Genomic DNA, 9194 nt, shown 5'->3' with positions numbered 1-9194 from the left:
CAAGGTATTTTGGAGGTGGTTATATATATGATAACTAGACTATTAATTTATACAGTTATTAAATTGCTGCTACACTTTGAGCACATTTACGGTGTTCGTTCTTATTAACGTTTTGCCAGCCACAGAGAAGTCAGAAGAATCCCAAACAGTTACTTCACTCCCCTCTTACTTGTTTTTCTACACTAACACACCTTCCTAAACATAATATTGCAAGGGAAGCTTGGACAGATCGCATATTTGGTATGTAATTGTACCACAATGAGCCCAAGTAGCGTAAGGTGGGCGGAGGTCAATGGTCGTTTGAGTTCAGCAGGGGTCAAATTGTGGAAACCATGTTTTACACAAAGTTTCAACAAGGACAGATGTTATATTTAGTATGCTGATGAATCACATTTAGTACAAGAAGCCTGTAGTTGTGGTCAATGGTCATTTCAGCCTGTGTCATTGTTGTTGATTGCATTGCGCAGGAAAACAATCGGTTTAGAGGGCGTCCTAGGGGCCAGTACACACTCGAAGCAGACACAGTGAAAGACCAGTAAGACGTTACCTGAGTATCTCACCATTGAGTGCTTTACAAAATACTGTCGCAATGTTGCTTATACTGAGCAGGACGAATTAATCTTATCCATAAATATACCGTATCAATCGAAAGTTAAATAACAAAACGTGCAACATACCATACTCATTGAAGATTCCAACACCGTAATTCACGAATATTAGATCGGAAAATGGTCGATATACAGCAAATTCATGCGATTTCACTGTCGAATGTAGGGCATAAATTTTACCATTTTCTCTCTGATTATTATCTTTTATTGTTGCCAACTAACGGCAGCGCTAAATTTCCGAACATCATCTTATTTAATCAAAATTAATGTAAAATCTTAAACTCCTTAGCTTTAACCGTGATCACGTCGAATTAAACGGTACTATATACATGGACACGTCAATTTAAAACAGTTATTTTACCCAAAAAATAAACAAAATAAAATAAAATAGTTAACTCAGTGCGGAGGCATTCGCAATGAGCTACGTCTAAAACCGCGGGCCGCTCAGCGATATCGAGAATGCGCAATTAGAAGATGATAAAGTTGTGTGTGAAAGCTTATCAAAGTGAGGGCGCTATAGCTTAAATAAAAAAATGTGAATGTATTGTTTGTCACATCACACTGCTTTTCACTGTATTACTAAGATCAAGTATGTTGTACACCCTCACTATACATAACGTCAGATTCATGAAGAAAACTGCTTATGTTACATCATCGAAACCACAATGCAGTTTTGCATTTTGGTTACATTCTGGTTGCATTCAGGTGCCTAGAAATTGTAGCGTTCTCCAAAATCGCAACGTCTGTCCGGTATGATTCGGAGTAATGATCATTAATACAGAGCAAGTCAAAATTAAGTGAATCAGTAACTTTTGAAAAATTAACTTATTTGATGTTTTAATAAAATAAATCCTCGCGAGTTCCCATAGTGTCAATTTAATCACCGGAAAGCGAATATCTTGCAAAGTGTTCATGATCACGGAATTAGCGTTCTGGTATGATTACCTGGTTGATAATACATCCTTACGCATCATATATAAATAGCGCCATCAGCCCTGAAGCGTATGATACAGCATAATAGATAACGAATGTATTAACCATTCCAGTTAACCTTTCTAAAAGCAGCATATCTTTAAATCTACCCTCATAATAGAAATAATACTCACACTTCATAATCGTACTAGGTTCTGAAATAGGAGAACTGGATACCGTGCTCAAGACAATAAAAGTAAAAATGAATTGGGCAAAGTAGAGAGAGGTGGAGACAGGTGGAGAGAGAGAAGGGTGAAGAGATGGGGGTGGGGGAAGTGGGTGGAGAGAGTGAAAAAGTGGAGAGAGAGAGATGAGCATTCTCTCTGCCCTCTCTTTGTTTGGCTCAGGGTGGTATCCAATTATGCGTGACAGAACTTAGTGTGATTGTGATGTGTGAATATTACTATTGAAATGGGGTAAAATGTCTGGATTTGCTGCTTAAAAGGTCAATCAGAATGGTGGTAAAAGTTCAATATTGTAGGAACGGATGAATGAAAAGAAGAAGAACAAGTACTAAGCTTTTTCGCTGCCATATTTGGTTATCATGCGGGATATTAATAGGGTCCTAAGAAGCAATTTTTTTTTTCAAATACTTTGTCACGGTAATGCAGAATGATATAAAATGAACTGAAAGTTTTATTCATATAATTATTCAGATTCCATCATAAATACCTCCCTTCAACGCACGTGTATATTTATTTATTCAACGCAACAGGAATCGGGCGAATGTTCAATCTCAACATAAGTTCCGAAGTAATAACGAGAATACAAAAATACAATTGAACACAAATTTATCATGTATTAGTTATTTTCTAGGGTTCAAGGAATACCCTTTGTACACATTTTTTGTGTAGCGAGTTTGAAGGCTCTGAGGTTTGTCTCTTATAAAATAATATGGTTCATTTGTTACAATGGTAATTGTATATTATCTTGCAAAGTCTTTCAAAAGTCCTGTACAATCCTGTATATTATCTTGCATAGTCTTTCAAAAGTCCTGTACAATCCTGTAAATTATCTTGCATAGTCTTTCAAAAGTCCTGTACAATCCTGTAAATTATCTTGCATAGTCTTTCAAAAGTCCTGTACAATCCTGTATATTATCCTGCATAGTCCTTTAAAAATCCAGCAAATTTCTTGTAGGATCTCTTCATAAATCCTGCAGGATGTGGCCAAATCCTGGCATAATTCCTGCATAAAATCCCGCAGGATCCTGCAGGATTTTATGCAGGATTTTGTGCAGGACTTTTTTGTATGGGTTTCCTGTAATGGAGAATGGGTTTTGCAAATGCTAACCAAAAATTCTAAAGTATTTGATCTAAACATATTATAAAGCTCTTAAAATGACCTAATGATGAATTATACCTTGAAAAAAAGGAACATAAAAGAAAGTAAAATGTTCAGATCCCAGTGGCACTATGATATCACGGATAAAATGGCAACCCCTAATCACTTTTTTTTTTCATGCTGCGTAATATTATTACATTCGCACTCGTTTCGGCGTTCCTTACTAGTTTCTACTGTTTACATCGAGTATTACTCACTACCTTCTGTGTGGTACGGTATTTACTACTACGTATGAAACATCTTCAATCGACTATCGAGCGTGCTGTGAAACGTGGGATACCGAAGAAAAAAGTGGGGTGATAATGACAATTGTCTGTTACTCCCAACTGCAACCGATAACATTGTCGACAAGTTGGACAGTTTTCAAACGAGCAGATGTGCTTTCGAGTTTGTCAGTCATTATCTGTCTTTTGTGCTGTCAAGATTGTTGAGAATCACAAGAGGTATATCATTCATAAGGAATGCTACATACTTAGCCTGGGGTCCAACTAGCCTAGGCCTATATTAGAGGTAGACAAAGGCTAGGATAGGGACAATGATAGTTCATACTTATAGTGTAAATTGAAGTTAGGCTTCCTTGGTACCAGCGGTACCAATTTTACGAATTGAACATCGCCATAAAAAGAATTGCATTGATGCCTGCAAATATTTCTGTGGTTGACTGGAAATGCAATCTGTTTTGTTAATCTGAAATAGATGTTTTTTATCTTACTGTCATTTGTTAAGGAAAGAATTAAGACAGGCCTAGCCTAATGCAAATGGTAATTTGGTACTGTAGGTGCTCAGTAATCAGTGAATATTAACTCAGTCAGAGTCAGACCCAACTGTGACTAGTGTAGGCCTAGGCATCGCTTGAAGTTAGTATGGATGGCATCCAATTTATCTATAATGCAAAGCGTTTAACAATGAATTGATTGCTGCCCTTAGTTTGGAGTCAATATGGATCCATATACTAAAGGTTGTTCCTCATGAAATCAGTTAAATTCTCATATTTTAGAAGAGGTAAAATTGTCAGCCATAGCAAAGTTACAAGTAGGCCTAAACTGGCTTACCTAACAGTAAAGTGTTAGCACTAATGTTACTTGTTAGGCCTAAGGCTGTGGGAACAGTTGTTCAAAATCGGAGCTGGGTAGTAATTTTGGAACTGGGTAACAACAATTTGCATCAAAGACTGTGTGTACTGGAAGCAGTAACTAGTCATTAGTATATTTATAAAGAAACTACTGAAATCCTTGCAATTGAATTGATAAATGATAGCCTTTTGTCAAAATACAGCATCTGATGATCAGTTCCACATCCTCTCCAAGGAAAAAAGAGGAAACAAATGTTCAGTTTGTAACAAAGTGATTATTCTTTGCTTTCATGACCACTGAACCAAGGTTAGAGCTGGATGAAAATAGTATGGCCATAGTTGAAACACAACCCAGGGAAATTACCCATAGCTTTATGATTTCCTTGCATACATTAAAAGTAAATTTTAATTTACAGAGACATTTTGGCCACAAAAATCCAAACTTGATATTACTACACCATTTGAACCCCCAAGGAAGCATTTCAATCTAATCACTGCAATTGTTTTGGTGTTAAATATTTGAAATCCCTAAATTCAGAGGGAATATCTATAATGATGAAAATGGTCCAAAATTTGTTCCTGGGGTACCCCCTTTGCTAATTTGGGTTGGTCCCCTGGGTATTCGTTCAGTACACATTCCAGCCAAAACCCAAGGACATGAGCCTCCCACAAAATTTGACACAGGGGTTTGTGTACTTACAGTTTGAGCCTCTCAAGAGTACATAAGTCATGTTTTAATGCATTAAAGGGGGCCAGTGCAGTACGCAATGGGAAGTGATATGCTAAGGCTATACAGTACAGTGTGCCCAAGTCAACGAATGTTGTTGATCCAATACTTTCTTGGTCTGGAATAGTAAGAAATTGTACAGTAAGAAATAATTATGCACCAAGATGATAAGTGAATATTGAACCAAGTTTTGAAATTCAATGGAAGAACACACATGCTTTTTTTACCTCCCATTCATTACTTTGTATAAAAATGTAACTGAAAATGGAGAATGATGTTTGACTGCTTTTTACAATTTCCTATCCGGTTAGTATTGGCTTTGGAACCGGGTAGTATTATCCAGTCGGTCCCCTGAGTTACTGTACCATCACTAAACTTGTACCATGACAAAAATCAGAAAACTTGTTGAAACTTCATACAACCACAGGAATATTATCATATTATGGCATTGGGCCGGGCTGTCAAATTTAATTTTGGCTATAGATGTTTACTGACATAAATAGATCTGTGTGTTTAGTGTGGCCTTACAGTACAGTATCTAATGTTAAGCACAAGGTTTGACATTTAAAAGAGGAAAAATCGATACTGTCATGTTGTTGCCATCATACAACAAGTGTAAGGAATTGAAGACAAATACACTTCTTCATATTTATTGCAATCAATGTATCAGTCTAATTATCCAGGCATAGCTTTGTTAAAGGTTATGCTGTAACATCAAGTTATTGTTTACGTTTTTCTACTCACTCCTACCCAGAACCAGGAAGTCATTCGATGAAGTCATGATGATTGTGTGTGTATATCTGTTGATGAGTCATTTGTGTGTGAGGTTGAGACACACATTATAGACATTTGTAGAAATTTATAGACATAAACCTGCTCATGAATACTTCACTTACAGAAGAGCTTGATCTGTGTTCTTCCTCAAAGAAAACCTGCATAACTTGAAGGAAGTGGTTTGGGCAGTTCAAAGTGAACGTTCCATGATATTTTTCCATCAAATGGTAAACGACATATATTGTTGTAAATTATTATAGTGCGTAAAGCTATGAATTTATGATGATATGAGATGGTGATTTAATTGTTTTGCCATTTCACTATCTGAGGTTAATACTGCAGACATATTAATTTTAATGAATGCAAGTACCCTTGAAACAAGGAACTATTGTATGGAATATATATGCTTTTCAGATTTTGCTAATTTTGTGGTAACCATTTTCAAAAATGGAAGTTTGTTACAAGCATTTTTGTATGTTAGTATCTGATCAATAGGAGAACTACAACTAGCAAATGATCAATTATCGATGACTTTGCTACAGTACTGGAGGTATGAAACACGGGCCTGATGATGATGATGTTTAGCGGAAAACTGAACCACTGTTTTAAACACAGTTGTACAAAAGTAGTTCTGAGCATACCCACATTAAAGGTACTACAGCCAGCATGACAACTAGTTTTGCATAAGTGTCATTTAATCGGAATCTTTTCTGTGCTGCAACACTACCTGTAAGTCATTGGTGTCTCACACCTCCAAAAGTTACGGGAAAGGGGATGATTTTATTTGATTATCACTAGGACAGATGAAAACGAAAGTTAATGACACATCAAAGAAGAGATTTATCATATTTTGATCATCATTTCCTTGTACATACAATGTCTAAGACAATGTTGAAAGGAAAATGCCAGTATGCCATTCTACTTTCCACTTTCTGGACCGTTTACTGTGTGACAGTATGCCGCGCAGAAGAGCCACCTTGTTTCAAGTTTCTGTCCTGCAACACTGAACGTCATCAGGATGAATACAGTATGTAATGACATGCGTAGAGTCCATGCCGTTAGGCTAGAATTATACTCCTTCCATATGATGTACAAGAAAGAACAATCTGGAATCCACAAGGGTTACATGGTGCTATCATTTTACCCTGCATCGATCAATCAAATGTTGTTTTTAGGCAACTATCTATCTGTAAGTAATTTTCAGAGTGCAATCTACAGTAACATACAGTAGAAAATTATTTTCAATATATATTGCAAGGACTCGTTCTTCATAAATTGTACAAGAACCCTAGTGTTTTGGGTGCAGGTCAAAGGTCATTTGGGGTCAACAGAGAATGAACATCAAAGAAGCTCATATACGCATGGTATCATCGCCTAATTATGTAGTGTGAAGTTTTCTGCCAAACAATATTTACCCTGTATGCATTTACATAGCAAAAATTTTGGTGCCTGCAAATCATCAAACAGCAGCCGAGTCCAAATTAAATAATCTGGGAACTGTTTTATTTTTGCTTAGTAGCACCCAGCCATGCAACCATTCTCCAACAGCAATACAGTAGAAATAGAACTGCCTGGCCATCATGAGTGGGGTGTAAATCCACATCTGTTACAGTACTTACTGTATGCACGGTCTCTAACATAAAACACATTTGTTTCAATGTGATGTAGATACATGTACACAATAAGATATACCTTGAAGCTATTCCCCCTACCCACAGTCCCATAAGGTGGTCCTGGTCCTTGAAACTTCAATTTCAACCCCAGGAACATGATGTAACTTTTATACAGTTTTGGCTTTCATCCATTGCAGTACCTGTTCGTCTTTGACCTTTACTCAATACTTTTGCACACAAACACATAGAAAAGACCACAATATATCCATACATGTACAGTACCTCCATCTTGTTAACCTTCTCCTCGGCCCATCTTTTGCCGTCACTTGCCTGACCAGGTCTGATATACAGTACTTTTCCTGTCCCTACCCTTAGACAGGTTCCATCTAGTTTAAAGTAGTGTGAAATTGAAAGGGGAAGTAGATAACAATAACTGTGTAAATTAATAGTCTAGTTACAGTATCATATATATAACCACCTCCAAATTACCTTGCCATTCGAGTTTGGTGGCAGCACAGGTGGCAAACCGTATGTTAGTAGTTTGTAAGTATTGTTGTGAAACAGTGATAGATACACCATTCTGTGTTATAGTAGTGGTGTTGAAATCCAGGGAGAGCCCCAGTATTGCGTAATCACACTGGTTTGGATCTTGCACTAGCTACGCGCAGCAGAACGGTCACATTTAGTTTTGTGTATTGTACTTATGTAGGATTGCTCAGGTTATCCTTGGACTTGATAGATCATATACAGGACTCGTTTAGTGGGTTCAAAGTCCATTCTCTGGATGATTTGATTGTATTAGTAGTATGGAACAATTTGGAGAAGGTTTATTAAACTGTATCTTCTAATGTGTAACCTGAGTAGATATAACTAAGACCTATTTAACTTGGAAGTTTCACAGTTAACTTTGGAGGAATGGTGCCGCTTGTTTCGGATTGCTAAAGGTACAGTTTACATAGCTTCAGACCTTTAAAAGTTGAGAAAGGGAAATAGAGGGAGTTGGTAGTGAAATACCATTGAAGTATAATGATACCACTGTTAGTAAGATATGGTGTCAAGATCAGCCGTGACTTGTAACTTTGAAATTAAACCGTTGTACAGGATTGCTTGCACTTTGTACCTATTGAGTGAAATGCAATGTTTGAACTGGTACAGTATGTGCATTGGTCGTTGTGATGCTATCAGTTGTTTTGATTTAAAAGTATTTATTGAAACTCTTCCACAATCTTGTCAATTACAGTAAGCTGTTTGTACTGATATGATTTTTGTTTCCGTCAATCGATGGAATTGTGAAAATTATTGTGGTAGTGAAGTATCTGTAATTGCACCATATCAATATAATTAGTTTAACCTTACAGTTACAGTACTACTGTACAGTATGTATTTGCTGCTGCAGAGATTTAACACTGTACAGTAGTTTAATAATCATAAAAATAATATAAAACAGTACTTATATATCGCGTTCATCAGCAACGCTGCTCGAAGCGCTTTACAGGAATTGAAACATTTAATATACAGTAAAACATTGAAAACCAAATAGTACAAAAATATCGCCTAAAGGGTATATACCATTAAACTTTTAATAGGATAGAAAAATACATTAAAGCTATGGTGATACAAAAATACTGTACAGTTCAAACATCAACTTAGGCAATTCTAAAATAATATGTTTTCAAACTGGCAAGGCTTGCGCAGGTACGTATATTCTTAGTTACTCTGCTTATCACTTTAGGCAGGGCAGTTTTCATGGTCTACAAATACTCCTTCTTTCAATCAATTTTACATTGCAAATGCTTTCTCTAGTACGTCACTTGAACAAGTGGCGAAAAATGAAGTTACTTTAGTTTCTGATCTGGAATATTGCCTATCAGTTGTACAGTGATTTGTGATTAACCTACACCACCTGTGCACCAGCATTAGATGTACTCTTCAAGAGATCCTGCTGGTGTAAAGGAAGTTACCTGGGTCCACATCAGCACCTCTGTGACCCCTTTTCTTGATAAATGTAGTGGCTTGTACAGTATTGGCTTGTTCTACTGGTGTTATGCTGCGAGTATTTATGAGGGCACAACTCTACGTGTACA

The 9194-nt window shown here is 36.7% G+C and overlaps 1 protein-coding gene across 2 annotated transcripts in view; it reads left to right on the top strand.

Annotated features, from left to right (window-relative positions):
- Window positions 1-3153: 3153 nt before the first annotated feature.
- The window catches only part of LOC139976710 (uncharacterized), a 62451-nt gene continuing 56410 nt past the window's right edge, over window positions 3154-9194 (top strand). The window contains exon 1 of one of the 2 annotated variants that reach the window (XM_071985374.1): window positions 3154-3367. The gene's annotated coding sequence lies outside the window, so the exon portion shown is untranslated. Of the gene's footprint in view, window positions 3368-7806; window positions 8055-9194 lie in introns of those variants that run through there. The other variant, XM_071985376.1, reaches the window with a different exon arrangement.

Source organism: Apostichopus japonicus, chromosome 12 (genome assembly GCF_037975245.1).
Source record: "Apostichopus japonicus isolate 1M-3 chromosome 12, ASM3797524v1, whole genome shotgun sequence".
Taxonomy (NCBI): Eukaryota; Metazoa; Echinodermata; class Holothuroidea; order Aspidochirotida; family Stichopodidae; genus Apostichopus; species Apostichopus japonicus.
The sequence above is the reverse complement of the archived record's forward strand: the minus strand, read 5'-3'. Positions and strand labels throughout refer to the sequence as shown.